The sequence below is a fragment of the Poecilia reticulata genome, linkage group LG16 (assembly GCF_000633615.1).
Source record: "Poecilia reticulata strain Guanapo linkage group LG16, Guppy_female_1.0+MT, whole genome shotgun sequence".
In the NCBI taxonomy this organism is placed as follows: domain Eukaryota; kingdom Metazoa; phylum Chordata; class Actinopteri; order Cyprinodontiformes; family Poeciliidae; genus Poecilia; species Poecilia reticulata.
Window position 1 is genome coordinate 19311919 of NC_024346.1, and position 18618 is coordinate 19330536.

Here is an 18618-nt window from a genome sequence, read left to right on the forward strand (position 1 = left end):
AATAAGATCATGAACTAGATTGCACATTTTCAGTGTTAAACTTTTAAACTTCAATACAAAAGGAGTTACTATAGGAATTCATCCATTTGAAGAGATAGACGTCGAAGATGTTACTTCAAGAAATTCAGTTGAGCTTCAGTTTTTCAGGTAAGTATTTATTTAGAAATTAGTGAGGCAAAGAAAATAAATGTAATTTTGTGCTAGTTTTTTAAAAGAATTGTTCCAGCGATGTTGCAAATAGGTTAAGCAAGACATGTCACGGTTTGGTGGGTGGAAGTGGTGAGGAGAAACGCTGAGACCCAGGTTATAGATGAAGATGATTTTAATAATGAATATAATCAGGACAGTCCAAACACAGGCAGCACGGCAGGAGAACTAGCACACGGCTAACACCGGTAGCAACTGATGCGGGACTGGACACAGGAGCTGACGCCGACTTAGGACTCAACAGTTCTACTAAGACGACTACTATAGTTAAACCGACTCAGGACTTCACAGTTCTACTGAACGGCTAACTGACACGAAGACCAGGACAAACGACGTGCGACGAATGATGACTGACGTATGACGAGGATCCGACGAGGAACACAGACAACAGGTGAGATTAAATACACTAGGAGGGTAATTACAGGAACGAGACACAGCTGGGATCCATCAATGGGGAGGACAGGACAGAGACTCACAGGGAAACAGGACTAAACACAGAAAATCTCAAAATAAACTATACTGAACAACACAGATCATAACAAGACAAGTTGATAATAATACGTTTTTTAGCTCAACATCAAACCATTTTAGTAACTTTTTGATGTAAATATCAAATGTCTCATTTGTGTTTTTAGCACCTTTTTTGCATATTTGCGAACTTATTTTATTGAAACAGCAGAAATTTTACGTTTTAAAAACATTTCTTCCTTTTCAAGTTTGTAATTAGTTTATGATTTTTACACATAACTTAAATATGATAGGTAACTAAATGATGATTTGATTAACATTAAATTAAGTTTTAGATACATTACTTCATTAAATTTACAGTGTTTTCTATGAAAATGACTTACTGTATTTTCATAGAAAATACAGTAAGTATTTACTGTATACAACAACCGCCCTACCCCCTCAGGTGCAGGGCGGTTGTTGTACATTTTGGACATGCTTTGTGCCAGTCACCGACCACCTTTCCATGTCTTTGTGTTTTTTACAGCTAAGAAGAAATCTACGTTTGATGAGGAATAGGTATTATGATTTATATGGACAACCAGTAATTTCATATAGAAAACTTTCCTATATGATGAAGATGGAGACCAATTACAGACCTTCAAACTTCCTGTAAATATGTCAAATTAATGTTTTATTAACCAAATACAGTTCTTAGTCGGCAATTTTTTTTAACTATTATGTTTTACTTGTATATTTTCCATTTAGGGCCAGAAGGAGGCGCAGAACACGCCGCCCTGTAAATGGGGAGGTAACATTTAGAGCAGTGTTTCTCAACCTTTTTTGGGCCAGCGCCCCCCTAGCCTTTATCCAGGTCCCTCACTGCCCCCACCAAAGAATTTGTAGGCTACTTTGCACTGACCATTATTTTATCATTAATATTACTATCACTATTGTAGATGTTTTGATTTTTATGCTTGTTTCTGTATTTATCATCAAAAATAATTTCCCAGAGAACAAAAAAGTCATGGGAATAGAAATTATTTTCACAGGCGTCTATGAAAAATGCAATAAACATTCAACTTAAAATTGGTAGTGTTCTGTGGGCTGTGGGTGTTTTGTTCTGCGTGGCGCATTGCTGCCATCTGTTGGTCTTTTGGGGAACTGCTTTTGGTTTTGTGTTGTTTGGTCAGTGCGGTTGTTTGCTAGTGGTGGAGCGGATGAGCACGAGTCTGTTGTGAGCGCCGCATTCCGGGTCGAGTTCTAATGTATGAAACTGAATGTTAACACTTCTGTAAGCTGCTCTGAGCTCATCCTGAGTTGTTTGTGTTTTGGCAGTTTCACTCCATTCAACATGTGTTTCTGTGAGTTTCTGGTGGTGCAGCTCTGTGCTGCCTTCAGGAGAATGGGACATCAGAGTATCATCCATAAAATTTCACCCACATGGCATTTATTGTGCAAACCAGAGCTTTCAGTGGAAAAACAAAAGTTCCAGGTCCTTTTAATGCCATACAAATATGAGACAGAAACATGGATTATATCTTTATATAGACCTGTCTATTGATTTATAGATTAATAGTTTTACTGGACAGAAATTMMAARAACAAATCTGGTTCTTAATCAAATCCTAATGAGTCAAATTGAAAGTGTCATGGAGTCATCAGCCTCATGACATTAACACTGACATGAATATTGAAAAAATAAATATATCAAATCTTATTAAAAACATAAATAAGTGACCAGTTCTTTACTGTTATGGTCTGTAAGATATATTTATTCTCAGTACTAGATGTTGTTTCAACAAACCCATGACATTTCAACAATTTTACGTTCTTCTGGAAATAGTGTCTGTTTATTCTTGCCATACAGTCCTCTGTATTAATTATTGCTCGAACTGTCTTGCCAGGGCCGTGCAGAGACCACTAAAGGGGCAGGTGCTCAACAACAAGAAAAGGGCACATCTAACCACATTCTAGGACAGAATATTAACAAAGCCACACAGCTTTCAGAGTTTAGTAAACAATGATAAATTACAAAAATGTGACGTATACAATCAAAGCTAAGGAAAATCTCTATATAGAGCATACAGCTATGCATATGTAAGATATTTTATTAGTAATTTCTTTCTGCAGGTCTATTTTGTTATAGGAAAGTATTGCAATATTCAAACCCGCAATTTAGCAAGATATGTAAATCAGAGCTAGACCATCAGTAATTTTCACTCATCACCTGCTGCGCAGCATAATCGTCATGTATTGATTTTTTTCACTATTCAGCGTCGGATTCTCTGTTTTTATGCCATAATTCACATCTAGTTCGTCGCTCCGTTTTGTCCCGCTTCTCCTGTTCAGAGTTTAGTGCAATGTGCGCGTTTTTTTTTTTTAAGCCCCTAAGGTGCAGGGCGTTTGGGAAACGTATCGATGGGGAAAAGGCAGACTGACATAAACCTTTTAAAACAATGGAAACACTTTCTGCATTCTGATTATTGAAATTTAAAAGTGCTGTGTTGTACTATCACCCCCGTTTCATACCGGACCACTTACAGCACCGGTGTTAACTCTATAAAATGAACGCTCTCTATTGTGGTATCACCCATSGAGGGATTTCTTTATTTAAATGGGTTCATTTTTCAGAGGGATACACAGTGAGGGTATCGTGATTTTAGCTACCAGTAGCAGGCGAACGGTGCTGCGCCAAGAAGCTAACAAACACTGAGTAGAAGAAGAGCTGCCATCTATACTGTAGCAGCCAAGCATGTTTTAATGTTACACAATACAGTTTTACCAAGTTGCTCAAAGTCTAAACTGGTATTGTTGTGTATTTAAGGGGTAAAGTTTACCTTCGACCAAACGCCCCCGAAGGCATCCCAGCGCCCCCCTTTTGTAAAAATGTCCGCCAGCGCCCCGTGCTGTCCTGTGAACGCCCCATGCGCTAATTTAGAGAAAGGTTTTGTAGTCAAGAGATTGATAGTTTGCAAATTTTTTAGTATTACATTTTTTTGACTCACAATATTTCTGATTTTGTGTTTTTTTGTACAGGAGCACTGATTTTACATAAGATGACCTCAAAAACATAGCAGAACCACAAGGCATGTCGATTGTTTGGAACATCTTTCAGGGTACCACATATGGGCCCAAACGTTGTGATTAAGGTTTGAATGACCTTAAGATCATTAAATAAGTTTTAGAAAAAGTGGTGTTTCTTTTGATATAAGATTTACAATTTTCTTTTCTCTTGTTTTAGTTCTCTCCCTGGTTTTACACACCTGCATCAAATGATGGCTCATTAGAAGGCCTAAGAAGAACATTGACTTGCTGAGGAGGTTGTTACAACCACTAGGGAGAGAACTAAAATAGGTAGGATGCCGGCCCTCAAGGACAAACTTTGGTCTGAAAGACACTAGGATCATTAAATACATTAGTAAAAGTGGCGTTTCTTGTTGTTATAATATTAGGCTTTACAATTTTCTTTTCTCTTAATCTTGGTACCCCACCTAAACTTTGCTTTGTTCTGTGTTTTCAAGGAAGATCTCATCTGCTTCCAGGACAATGCTGGGCCTTTGCAGATCTTCCGGGATTTATCAATCGCAGTCACCCACAAAACCACCATCACTCATGTGTCCCTGGGTCATATTCCCAAGATTGTATCCCCAACTAGCACAACCTCCAGTGCTCCTAGAGAATTTTCTGTCTATGTAAGTCAAGCAACACCACATATCAAGTAAAACCACATATATATCCACCTGTAGTATGGAACAAGGGGCTTTAAAATGTGATAGCAATTATTCAGTATGACATGTCTTGATCACATTCTAAACTATGCAAACCTTCTGTCTGCAATAATGAATTTTCTGCTCATCTCAGGATGTGATATGTTTTAGATACACCAACTAATTTTCCCCTATATAGAGAGAACAAGACAATGAACTGCATTTCTATCTAACTTTGTCTCAGGGAAAGAGAAGAATTTAGAAGATGAGAGTCATTTGGGAACTTGCCTGTATGATAAAAATGGAGACCAATTACAGACCTTCAAACCTCTTGTAAATATGTCAAATCAATGTCTTATTAACCAAATACAGTTCTTAAGAGAAGCCCAGAGTGACTGATCCTGTTATAAATATTGATAACTTTTTCTAACATGCAACCATAAGGTTCTTCACTGGGTATTACAAGCCATCAATGACAAAAAAAAAAACACTTTAAATAAAATGGCAGATACCATATCAGTGCTCCATTCAAAATGCTCCAATTAAAATGTCTATTTTAACCTTAAAATATGAGGACCAACTTTGACTAAAAAAAAGATAATTTTTCACTTAGAGTTGTTGAATGAGACTGCAATTAATAGATAGCATTGAAAAATTAATCAGTCAAGTTTGCAGCAATTGTTGTCTACAAAAGCCGTTTTTGCACTGCAAGGAATGGAACGGAACGGTTCCAGCCCTTTTGTGTTTGCATATGCACCGAGGGCGCCATCGAAGCTGTGCCGGACGTCATTATTTTTGAAACAAATGGTTTCGATGCAGCGGCCAAAGCCTTTTCCTCAGAGATGCGGCGGAAAACTTTTTCATTCCTCGTAGACCGATCTGAATAATTTTGTACTCGTTCATCAGCGAGTAAGCTTAGGAAAAAATTTACCTCATCATTACACCAGGTGATTGCACTATATTGAGACGAATCCATTGCTAATTAAAACTAATAATTGTTGAAAAGAGCACTCTTTACAAATTAAAATACAATTTAGTGAGAGCCAGCTGTCAACGGAAAATCAACGTCTGACTCCATAACAACCAGCGGCCAATCAGCTGTGGATTCTAAGCAGAACCGCTTGGCCGGCCCAATTGGGCCGGGTGGAACCGGTCGCAAGTTCTAATGCAAACACGGTCGGAACCGTTCCGTACCGTTCCTTGCAGTGCGAAACGCCTATAAAGTGCCAAAATGCACCACCGTGCCCCACCTGCATGTGTAAAGTTGTGTTAAGCTCAAATGAAATCTAACTATTCCAAAACACCGAGATGCAGAGCAAGTAATTTGATTGTATGCAAAAAAATGCTGATTTGTTTGGCCATCACTAAAAGAGGAAAATATTTTTTTTGGCATAAATCTTAATAGAATACACCAACTTTTATTATGTCTTGACAACAACAACAAAATCAACCTCTTACCACAAAACAATCATTTTTGTTGTGTCATGATAAAAAATAAGTCAGAATAAAATCCCAGTGTTACTACATAATTTGTTTTGTAGCAACACTGATTGACAACGGGGACCCTCGTCGGGTCAATCAGTGTTGCTTCCTAAGTGGACGGTTTGATTTCACAGAAGTTTGATTTACTTGGAGTTATATTGTGTTGTTTAAGTGTTCCCTTTATTTTTTTGAGCAGTGTATATTTACAACAAGACCAGTTGAACTAGGCTTCCATGCACTTTAAGACTGATCTCCTTTGTTTCTGTTGTCTATTTGTAACTATGGATTATCAATCTAACCTCCCTAATTTGTATCTCTCTTGGCTTACAGGCTGAGAATGTTGGTTCCTTCCGGTACGTGACTCAAGAGGTGAACAGCAACTGGGGACATCCTAATTACACCTTCCTCTATAACTTCAGAGTACATGGAAAACTTGCTGAATAACCAGTACAAGAAACAGGAAAGGAAAAGGGGAAAAAAAACAACCTTTTTTTCCTTTCATATATATATTTTTTTGTATGTTTAGGTCATTAATTTTAAGTCCTCACAACATATTTGCCAAACATATTTGTACATGAATAAAAGTATGAGTTAAACATTTAGGTGAAGAACAAATGACCAAACAGATAAACCATAAGAAGACAAACACAACTGAAGAAGGAAAAAACATTCACATACATAATCAACAATTGTCTTTAATTTTATTTACCAGGGTCATACATGTCTTAGTTTTCATCTACATGTTTTGCATCTTTAACAAATGAATAAAATGAAGACCAAACCTCTTCCTTTTTGTATGTATGTTATTCTTTCCAAAAGTTGCCAGTCGAAATGTGCTTGCATTCCACTGCATCTTGCATCAAAAGGCCTTGTGTGAACAAACATTCCCATGGAGTGTATTGAGGGGATGAACTTTGTCTTCGAGATGGTGGACAAGATAATTGCAAAAGCATTGAACCATGCGTTGCTTGATAAAGTTGACAGCGAATCTTCCGATCTCCTGCTCCAGCGGTTTTGCATCCCTTTGTTGCTTGTTTAGAACATGTGAAAACATTTCTGAAAAGCAAAGACCTGAACTATCCGCAATGACATGGACCTTACCAAGCTCCGCCCAGAAACACCCCTCGAAAGTGCCACGTGACTTCATGTCTCACATTAACCTCCTTGCAGAGCTTAGCTTCTATGGGATTTTTTGTTTCAACTGACTGCAGAGTATTTCTGAATCGATCAGCATTTCTGCCGGATTTTCACAAAATATCAGCCACGACAATGGACAAGGGAACCAACAAGTTCATGTCATCTTTTTTGGACGACATCAAGATGTTTTAGCCACGCAATGCCTCTAACATTGTGCGAGTTGCAGCTAAATGCTACCAGTCGATGAGGAAAACAGCAGATCATCAGACCCTCAGCATAAATACAGCTGTGGACAAGATCACAGATGCCTATTGTTCTTGCAAGGCTGGGTAAGTTGGGCATTCATGGTTTTGAGGGTTCGAATGTGCCTAGGACTTATACACGGTACTCGGTGCTAGCGTGGCTAACACGATTACAGTGTTAAAGTTAAAGTTTAGTAAAAGTTAGCGTGGCTAACACGATTACAGTTTAGTAAAAAGCCTTTTCAGGTGAAATAAAATCCTTAATGTATGTCAGATACGGTACACATTGCATATTGTGCAATGTGTATCTGCAGAGGCAGAGTGAACCACTGCCTCTGCAAACAGAGCTGTGGTCCCCGACCACGGGGAACGTTCCGGAGCCGTCTGTGCGATTGTTTTGTTTACAAACTGACTCTGTGCATACCTGCCAAAATATATTACTTTGGCCTTTTGATTGTTTATTTATTTTTAACACTTTTTTTTTAAGGTATATCCTTATAATTCTGGTGGATTTATGACGGTAGCTTTCAGTCTAATGTCTGGATTTGTTCAGATTTGTTAAAAGGAAAATTTTTTTTCTTCTTTAGAGAGTGAATGAGAATTCACTCTCTTCACGGAATAGAGTGAATTCTCATTCACTCTCTTCCGTTTTTCTTGTTTCCTCAACACAGATTCTTTCTTCTTCACCACCAACTCACTGAGTTCACCCTTATACGCCACATCAAGTTTCTCCCTCATTATATCCCGGCCATTATGCTGTACTTGGCTAAAAGGTTTTCATAATGGATGTGTTTAATATTGACTTTTTTTTTTTTCATTCACTAAACACAAAGAAAGCAAATCAATAATACTTACGCCAGCAGACACTTTGTTCTTATTGATCCTACGACGGTTGAGTTGCAAATGTGGTCGTGCACAAGCTTTGATCCAAGCAAGGCTTTCAGTTTCAGATTTTGGAAATCTGTGCATTTTAGTTCCACAAACACGATCAGGATACCTGACGTCGCCTGTACAGATACCCCACTGACGCAAAAGCTTTCTGTCGGTCTGGTAGTCCACAATGTACATTAGCATGAGTTTGTGAGCCGGTAACCCACGTGATAGCTGCGCTGTGACATAAAATTGGCATTAGCCAATGAAGGCGGGCCCTGTGGTAAGGTCCATTATCTTTCCCTGTCACACCCCTGGAGGTTGACCTGTCCTTGTTGAACACATTCCCAGGAGTGAATGAAGCTGACCTTGAAATGGAAATGGCTGATATAGATGACAAGGATTTATGGGTGTCCAAATTCAAACGTTTGACAGCTGCGCTTGAAGACGTAACTCGCCAGAAAGTCCAGGTTGCCCAAAGCCACAAATGGAGCGAAATTGAAAGCCTCCTAATACCTGAGAAACTTGTATATGAAACATGGAATGCTCTTCCCGACAGCGATAGGAACAAGAATACACATTTGCGGTATTGTCCATCTTTAGATCAATATATCTGTGCGAGCAGATATTCTCAAACATGAACTTCATCAAATGCAAATATCACACCCATCTTACAGATGAGAGCTTGCAGGAAGATTAAAATTACATCTTACATGCCAAATGTTGAAGCTGTCCAGTGATGTGCGTAAACAGAAGTCATATTAAACAGGTAAGAACACAATCCTGTCTTCGGTACATATTAAGTAACAAAGAGGTTGTTTTTATAAAGTGATTAGTAATTTTTGTCAGTATCTGGAATGACAGTGATTGTGTTTTGTTGCTCAGGTCTGTTGGTTTCGTGTCAAAAGAGGATGCTGCTGCGTTTTACCCTTGCACTGACTTGGTTGCAAGTGAAACTTAATTTAATGTCAACTACTTTACCTTTTTAAAAGGCTGCCGTTTTATTTTTATAACTGCATGTTGTGTTTTATTCCACTCCATTTGTTTTATCGCACTGAATGTTGAGTTTTATTGCATGTGCAAAATATGCATGTTCCATTTTGTTGTTTTCGCACATGATGTTTTTACGATCACACACTTGCTAATATAGACACTTAAAGCCTGTGTTGCCTCCATTATGAGCCTTATATAAGGCTTTTAATTTTTTTGCGGCTCCACACAGATTTGTTTGTTTTTTTTGGTCCAAAATGGCTCTTTCAACATTTTGGGTTGCCGACCCCTGCTCTAACCCGTCGGAAGAAACGAGCCTCGGCATACATCCACTTTTCAGGGAATAGTTACATGTGTGGCATATGTATGAAGAAGTGCATTGAAACCTCACCAGTAGCCCTCAAGGACAGGACATGGCAAGGGGTAAAATTCTATGTGAAAAATCGCATGGAGGCATTAAAATGAGAGACTTTCAAAAGAAGGTACTGTTAAAGAACCGGATCATTTGTTAGTGCCATTACCACGCTGGATCTGTTTGGAGTTTCTGCCAGTTTTGAAGTTCTGAGACAGCTGCAGTCAAGTTTTGATGCAAATCAATGAATACATTTCATATATGTATATCCATGTTGGATTGTACTACGTATATTTTTTTTGCAACAAGATTCTGGAAATTGTGCAATAAAATGGTTCACATACAACCTGAAAATGCAGTGCAGTATTGATGGTTGGCTTTAAGCAGGTTACCAGGTACTTAAAATGACATTAAACAAAAACAAATCCAATTTAATGCAGTTTATCGACTTAAAAGAACTAGGATTGCTCATATTTGAGTGTTCTCAAAAATTACACAGTGCCACCTAGTGGTAGTTGGTGATTGACATGTCCCCATGTGCACCCAAAAACCTGACAGATTTTTGATTTTCTAAATTTTATTAATTTTTATTTTAAAGATATTTCATGTTCCAATGTCCCTAAAAAAATCCAAACCTAAAACAGAGTCTTTAGCTCATTTAGAAAGTTGTATCCCCACGTGTAACCACCTAGTCACTCGCAAAACTAAGTCCTCACGTTTCAGGAAATACAAGTCTGTGTGTGTGTGTATTAACTAGCATTGAAGCTAAAGTGGGAAAACAGCGGATCGTTGCACCAATGTTATTAGGTCCACGTTAATCTGCACCACACGTCAAGCGACTGTGCAGATTATTTATTTACCAAGCACATAATCAGTATTGTCAATGAGGGGAGCCAATGTTAACTCATAATATCTCTTAAATGTTCTTCCAGATGTAAAACGTAAAACAAAGCTGGTAGGTCACAGGCCGAAGGAGGATATTCACATAATTTCCGTGTTTATTATTTTGCGTGTGCATGTGTCTTGTACTTAGTTTTATTCTGAATTAGATGCTATATGCCTTTTGCTGTGTTATGATACTAAATTGGTGTTCTCCTAATTCCCCATTCTAGAATGACCAGCAGAGTGCAGCTGAAGCAGGACAGGCTTGTAGGTATTACTGATTCCTCCAGCTGCTAGAGGGGATCAGAGCATGAGGATTGAGAGACCAGCAAGAGTTGAGTCAGAGAAGGCCAGGTAGGGAAGTAAAGACGTTTTCGCACTGCAAGGAACGGTACGGTACGGAACGGTTCCAGCCCTGTTGTGTTTGTGTAGCAGTTGACAAAAGGTTGGAAGAATCACACCGGGGTCAGCAATCAGGATAATTTTATTCCTGTTCAAACCAAGAACATTTTTGTTCCAGCAGCTCCTGGGCTTCAGCTTCCTCACACACATCTCTCCTCAGCGCAGCTTGGCGCAAACTCACACAGAAATACATTAAACAAAACCAAAATTCTGAGATTCACCAATATTAAAATAAATCTACAGTCAAACAAAACAATTAAAATAAAACCTAAACAGAAATAATCTACCCTATAATCACAATAACATAGAAATATACTAAATACATTAATTTAACATACAAATAACATTTTAAACACACATACCTGTTCAAAACAAGAACATTTTTGTTCCAGCCGCTCCTGGGCTTCAGCTTCCTCACACACACCTTAACCAACCAAAAAAACCCCACAAAATAATCACTTTGGCAAGGAAAACCTAATGGATGTTACAAACGTGAGAATTAAATGCCCAGTGAGGTGCTGCTCTAAACATAAAACAATTAACAATAATATATATATAAAAACTTACATAAGGCTTATAATGAAGGCAACACAGGCTGCAAGTGTCTATATTAGCCCATATTTCATTGAATGTTCAACTACATTTTCATGACATTCTTGAGCCATTGAAATATGCTGATTTGCTGTTCCATAATATTTTATTGTCTCACTTCTTCACACGTCCAATATCTGTCATTTAATTAAGAATTTGATTTTCTCACCCTGTTTGCTCCCACACAATTGATTGAAAAAAAGCTAAATTTAGGGAAGTGAAATTATTGAGAGATATAAAGACAAAATGAAATATTAGAGGTGAATGTGCCACCTTGAATTTATGTACCAAGTACAAAACAACTGTTAAACTACAAATTATAAATGTATTCATATTCCTTATGCAGATATTTTATTTTTAAAAATTTTCAAAGCTGTAATAAAATTACTTTTAAAATAAGTACATATAGAAATGTTTTCCCAATAAGGTAAAAATAGAAATGGCTGTGAATTGTATTAATACTTGATCAAAATATTTAAGAAAGTAAAAACCCATAATCTTAAATTAGTTGTATTAACTATGTTTTAATGGTTGAATTTAAGAATCATAATTTTCTACCTTAAAAAAAAATTGCTTAAATCTCAAATTTTTAATAAAGCGTCATTAAAACAGTAAGACTCCCTGCAGTTTTTGGTTTAGAAATGCAAATTATTTCATTGGTCCCAAATGGAAATTATAATTCATAAATTCAAATTGTTCAGTTATTGTAGATGGTGATGGCTTTTGGTAGGAAATATATCTTGAAAACATCTAACTGAAGAGAATCTACTGTTGGCTAGCAGTGTTATGAAGAGGACAGTCCGGTTGTCCACACTTTTCTTGTTTATGTGAAGACTCTTTCCATCGTAATCTCTGAGAAACTATAGCTGTGGCAAGCCGTTTTAACATAAATTCGGTTTTGTCTGGCCATCCGTAAATACATTCCAAATATCTAAAAATGCATTTTGACTAGACAAAACTACATATTGACTATCCGGAATAGTAATTTAAGATATCTGCATTTACATTACGACAAGTAAAAATAATAATTCAAGATATCTTCAATTACATTTTGACTAGTCAAAATTCCTTTCAAGATATCTCAAATGTCGTAACTGGTTCTGTCATTTGACGAGACACATATCCATAATTACAATTCAACACAATTATAACTAGTTAAAATTGCCATTTTAGATATCTGAATTATGAATGACGTGGAAGTCCCTTTGTGGTGTCCAAACAGTTGCTTGCAGTATTTTATGTTTCCAGCACAAAGAGCTCGATAATGTTTGAAATGTGGAGATGGCAAAACTTCATAAACTAAGACTGCTTTTGATATCTGCAAAGGACGTCCCGTTTATTCATTTCTGATGAACCGAACGCACTTAAAAACAGCTTTGAAATGCTAAAATTGCTATTGTCAAACATCTTTTTTCGTTTTCTCCATTTTTCATTGTTTTTTATTAAACTTTACAATTGCTACACAAGCCAGGGACGTTTTGACTAGAAAGAATACTAATTCAAGATATCAGTAATGTCATTCTGACTAGTCGGAGTGTCAATTTAAGTCAAAACTACGTATCTCCTGTCCAAAAATACATTTAAGATATCTTGAATTATGGAGTCCTTAGATATCTTTAATTAGAATTACGACTAGTCAAAACCAAAATAGAGATATCTTGAATTTACTTTATGACCAGTCATAATTTAATTGTAGATATCTGAAATGTGTATTTCAGATAGTATTTTAGACATCTTGAATTAAAGTCTCCATACAAGTCAATAGTAAATCTGACGTCATTTCAACTAGTCAATGTAATTAATAGTTCTCTATTTCGACTAGACAAAATATCTTAAATGGCTAAAACGTCTAGTCACAAAACAATTTGAGATATCTGGAATGTAAGGGCGGTAAAACCGAATTTATGTTAAAACAGCTTGCCAAACAACCCCGGTCTTTTGGACATGCAGAGGTGAGTGGTGTTCTATGACAGTCACCTGCACTTACTGAGCGGAGGAAGCTCCTGCCACGTCTTCCACAGCAAGTTAAAATTATATTTTCTATTAAATATTTTGTTCATGACAGTGATGAAGCATCACCATCATGCTAAATATTAACATTGATAATACATTTTTAATTTTGAACTAAAGCAATAATTAATGAGTTTATGTGATTTTGGATGTTGGAATTAATTTTAAGCCGATAAAAAAAAAAAAAAGAAATGCATTTTAACATGGCATTTTTCAAAACTTACCACTCGAGACTAAAACTTGACCCCAACTAGTTTAAAATCTTTGTATTGATTTAACGAGCATGTAAATTCCACAGTCTAAATGTATGGAGTTAGATTTGTTTCACAATTATTCAACAAAAAAAAGTAGTATTCAACCAAAAAAAAAAAAAAAAAAAAGTAAACAAAAATAGTATTCAATCAAAAAAAAAATTATGTCAAACAAATAACATCTTAAACTCTTTAATCTTTAATTTTTTTTGGTTGAGTCTATTTGGTTGTTGGTTGAAACTTATGATTTTTGGTTGAACTCGTTTCTTGCTTATGCAACTTTATTTGCTTTGGCGAAGCTTACATGAACATTCTGGGCGGGGGTTAAGGACGAGCGATGTAAGACGTCTCCCTATTGGTTAACGCTGACTAAAGCGACAGACTGAGCTTTCTCTTCCCAGAACTTCTCCGCCATTTGCTTGCCGCTGTAGCAGAAAGCATATTAAGTAATCTTCACAATATTACATTGATTAACAGCTACTAAGTGTCCATGTGTGGTGGGAGCAGTGTGATAAGAATTGGTAACTTAAATTTATAAGCACTATTTTAATAAAGATTAAATTGGTTGTAATGACTCCACTAAAATGTTACCTGTAAGGCACACAGACCCGCTACAGATGAGGCTTGAGACAATCTCACAATTCAACAATTTTATTTATTCCACAATTGTTTAATCAAAAATACTAATCTAAAAATCACTCACACCTTAAAAGTCAGTTATAGCTCAACTGAGAAGGGAGTGAAATTCAGGGTGGTGTCCTAAAAAGAAAAACGGCAAACAAAACAGCAAAAACTAAAGAAAATCGTGCACCAAACCAGAAGTAGTGCCACCACCAACACCACAAACTGGCCATTCCTGTCAAAATAAAGGAAAATGCATTCAAATTACAGGCAATAAAATACAACTCAGTCTACAACTCAAGCAGCAATAGTCCAAATTAAAGGTCCGTCCTGGAAAGAACCGATCCGCTGTAGCAGACGCCACTCAAAGCGGCACTAAAAGGATAGTCCGAGCTGGTCACTAATCAGCAGAGGTGTGACCAAGTCACTGTGTTGCAAGTCTCAAGTCAAGTTAAGGCTCAAGTCAAGACAGGCAAAAATCGAGTCAAGTCAGGAACCTTTAATTTCAAGTCATTGAGTCGTTTATTTTTTTATAATTTGCTATTACACATAAAATTCAAATAATAGACCATTTGTTCTTTTTAAAATCTGTATTTATCTCAAATGATAAAACATGTGCAGCTGAACACAAAGTATAAAAAACATTTAAATTGGACCCCTTTATTGCGCAGTTCTGTTAAACTTGATATTCAAAAAATGAAGTATATATGAAGTCATCACAAGTAAACTCGGGAAGGTCTGGTGCATTTATTTTTCTGCTTTTATTTCTAAGTATGTGAGTTCAGGTCCAGAATCTGCTTTCTGTTCCGGAACCCCGCTCACTATCCACCGGCTTCCTGAGCTAATAACACGGTGCACATTATTTGTGGAGGCATTTGAAGGACCGGATTTATGGTAATTCCTCACCAATTTAACCCGGAGTACACATGCTAACACGAAGTTAGCTAAAGTCAACTGTCTTACAGCAAAAGAAAAGCGCCACCTACCATCTTTGTGAAGCTTCAAATGCCGGACAAAGTTGGACGTCGTGGCATCTCCATCCGATATTCTCTTCTTGCATGTTTTACAAGTTGCAGTTCGCTTTTTATTCGAAAGTTCATAACCTACGTAGCCAAAAGAAATTACTCGCGGAAGCATATTCGAGCGGTTATTTCGTCTTTCGTTCCCTGAGCTCTGCAGCGTCGCCGCGTTTTTTTAAATGTCCAAATCCTGTTAATTTGATTGGTTGAGCTGCAGCTACGCACACATACATCCATAAGGAGAGAGGAGAAACAGAGGGACGGTCTGCGCATATTGATACGGAATGAGTGAAATTAATTAATGACTCCACTTTATAAATAATGTGTTTTAAATTTTAAGACTGAGTAAAAAATATCGTCTTTTCAAGTAAACAGCTTCAAGTCGAGTCAAGTCCCAAGTCAATGGCATGAAAGTCAAAGTCAAGTCCGAGTCTTTGAGCATTTTTTCAAGTCAAGTCGTGATTTTAACAACTCGAGGCTGACTCGAGTCCAAGTCATGTGACTCGAGTCCCCACCTCTGCTAATCAGCCCAAATCAGCCACACTTGACGAGTGATAGGAGCCCGCTTTACGCCGGCCAGGACGGCGGGCATGAAGCCAGCAAACAGGACGACAGGAAGGCAGCCGACAGATTATCCAGATGACAGGCGGACAACCAGAACAGCAGGCAAACAGCCAGCCAAGGACAAACAGCAGCGGCTATCAAAAATAAATGTTAGAAATGGAATCTAAAACTCCAGCGCTTCACTTACCACTGAGCTCTCTATGTAGGGCCTCTAACAGGAAGGAGGAGACGTAGAGCTTGTACAGGCGGCCTGGATATACAACAAAAGCTGAGCTAAAGCTAAGCTAACAAATGTCATGTGTGGGAAGATTCTCACCAAAGGTACGATTGATCGGCGTCATGTGTCGTTAAGCGCATTGTTTGAGCGCACGCATTAATTTGCAGCTGTTATACAGAAAATGTAAATGAATCACAAGTAATAAGCTTGCTTGAGAGAGATGAAGCCTGCCTTACCTAGCGTGCAGCACCAACAAACGCAGAGGTCTGAACCGGAAGGAAAACAACGTCATGTCAATCGGGTGAGGCAGGGCCCTTTATATACAGGCAGCCAGCGAGCGCCACAACCAATTAGATTCAGGCACTTGTGTGGTGCGTTCAAAGCCTAGAGGGCATACTGCCACACATGCTTTATTCAGAGAATAACGTCTTATGCAGCTTATGAGGCAGTTCCTATATCTTGTGTGCCGCGCTCCCGGTTTAGTATATCAGGCTAGCTAATGTTAGCATCAGCTGAAGCACTATAGGGTTGCCACCCAACCCGTATTTGGCTGTTTAAATGTTGCGTACGGGATGCGATTTGTTCCATATTTCCATAAATCCCATATAGACATGATTATCACAAACAGATGTAAACTAATTATAACAATATTGACCAAAAAAAACAGTAAACGCTAAGGTCAACTAAGTTGTTGTGGCGGGAGCTAAATGACCCCCAGTATGCTGCCGTCACGGTTGCCTAGAGACCGACATTACGCAGCCGTGGAGAAATAAAATACCAAAAAATACAACATTTTCTGGACTAAATTTGTGCTAAATAAATGTTATGTAATCTCTCCCTGTCAATGTGCGTGCATATAGGATCATATAAAGTGGCTGTGAAGCTAAAGTGGGAAAATTCACCGGTTCGCTGCACCATAGTGTGTCATTGGGTCCACAGTAACCTATATCACACACGTCAAGTAGCTGTACAGTGATTATTTATTTACCAAGCACATAATCAATTCTGCAGGTGGAGGGAGAGAGAATGTAACTCATATTTTGTCTTCCAGGTGAAAAGAGACAATTACATGGACAGATCGGGAGCCGAGATAGGGTGTTCACATATTCTGTCTTCCTTTAATACGAAATTAGAGTTAAAGGGTCTTATATCCTAATTGTATGTAATAAGCCTTTGTATTGTTATGTTATGAAATTAGACTGGTGTTCTCCTAATTCCCTACTCTTGTATGACCAACAGAGTGCAGCTGAAGTTGGACGGCACTTGTTGGCTATGTTAAATAGAGCAATTCCTCCGGCTAACTTAGAAAACACAACAATGGAGACACCACCAACTGTTACTTCAGAAATGGCAAGGTATACAATTGCAAAAGCTTTCAAGCCACTGGAAGTGTCTTTTTTTTTTTTTTTTTTTTTTTGCTTGCTTCAAAAATTGACATCATCCCTAGCTCCTCTGAAGAGATTCAGCATTTGCAGGCTGGACTTGGGAAAAGGACTATGTCCATCAAGTCTGACCTAACGCATAGCTGCCCTGTAAGATGCTTTTTTCTAACTGCTAATGTAGTGGCTCCGCCTCACCCCGTAGTGATCGACTCCCTGCAGCTRVGCAGCGCCGCTATTCCCCTGCTTGGATCTCTGAGTAGCTGCCTCTCAGACTGCCAGGATCTCATCGTTCTCTCAGTCTCTGATACTCTTTGTCTGTTGCTAATAAGAATGATCGATCAGCCATTGTTATCATGGAAATCCTCACTGCGCCGCGGATTCCGACTGGGGTTTTTTCCTGCTCAAAACACAGCGCCGCTGCGCGCCCTCTTCGGATGTTATCCACCCATGTTCATTATTCAGGTAATCCTTTAAATACAGAACAAAACCCGCTAAGCTAAAAACTAATTACGAATTGAATGCTACCAGTCGAAATTTGCATTACTTTCGCAATCTCACTGCTTTTGCAGCTGCTCTGTTCGCGCCGCTACTCCTTTCCGCTTCTCTTTTACGGTTACTTGCGCAACTTTACTTCGTTTCTCAGCAACAAAATATAGCCCATCGTTATTTATTGAAGATTTTACATGTCCAAAAACACAGGAATCTAATGTTTCGTTTCGTTTTGTACGTTTGGAAGCTCATTCCCAGTGGTGGGAAGTAACGAAGTACAAGTACTTTGTTACTGTACTTAAGTACAGTTTTCGTGTATCTGTACTTTACTTAAGTAGATTTAATAATGGGGACTTTCTACTTTTACTCCACTACATTTTACAGTAAGTATCTGTACTTTCTACTTCACTACATTTCTACAAACTCTCGCGTTACTCGTTACATCCAAGTCTCGTTGCTCTTTTCTTCCGTTAAAATGTGAAGTTCAGGGATTTAAGGTGGCGCYGTAAAATCCAAGCAATAACGTGACGTAGTGTCTGTTGTCACCCATCGGCTCCACCTTTACTCGCTGCGGAGCTCCAGACATGCGCAGTAGTTTCCTCTGAGCGGGAGGAGATGTTTGTCTATAATATAATATCTGCATAAATTGATATGGCGACATGTAAAATCAGCAGCGCTTCGCTTTCACAGACGATGGGGACTTGGTCCAACTTTTAGCGTCACTTGGAAGGAAAGCTTAAAGAAAGGTAAGATC

At 38.0% G+C, this 18618-nt stretch overlaps 1 long non-coding RNA gene across 1 annotated transcript in view; it reads left to right on the top strand.

Annotated features, from left to right (window-relative positions):
• The window catches only part of LOC103478489 (uncharacterized), an 8666-nt gene extending 2036 nt beyond the window's left edge, over positions 1-6630 (top strand). Inside the window, exons 2-8 of the long non-coding RNA XR_535808.1 lie at positions 63-147; positions 1202-1326; positions 1423-1465; positions 3693-3805; positions 4178-4348; positions 4608-4696; positions 6176-6630. This is a non-coding gene — a long non-coding RNA (uncharacterized LOC103478489). The remainder of the gene's footprint in view (positions 1-62; positions 148-1201; positions 1327-1422; positions 1466-3692; positions 3806-4177; positions 4349-4607; positions 4697-6175) is intronic.
• Positions 6631-18618: the final 11988 nt, after the last annotated feature.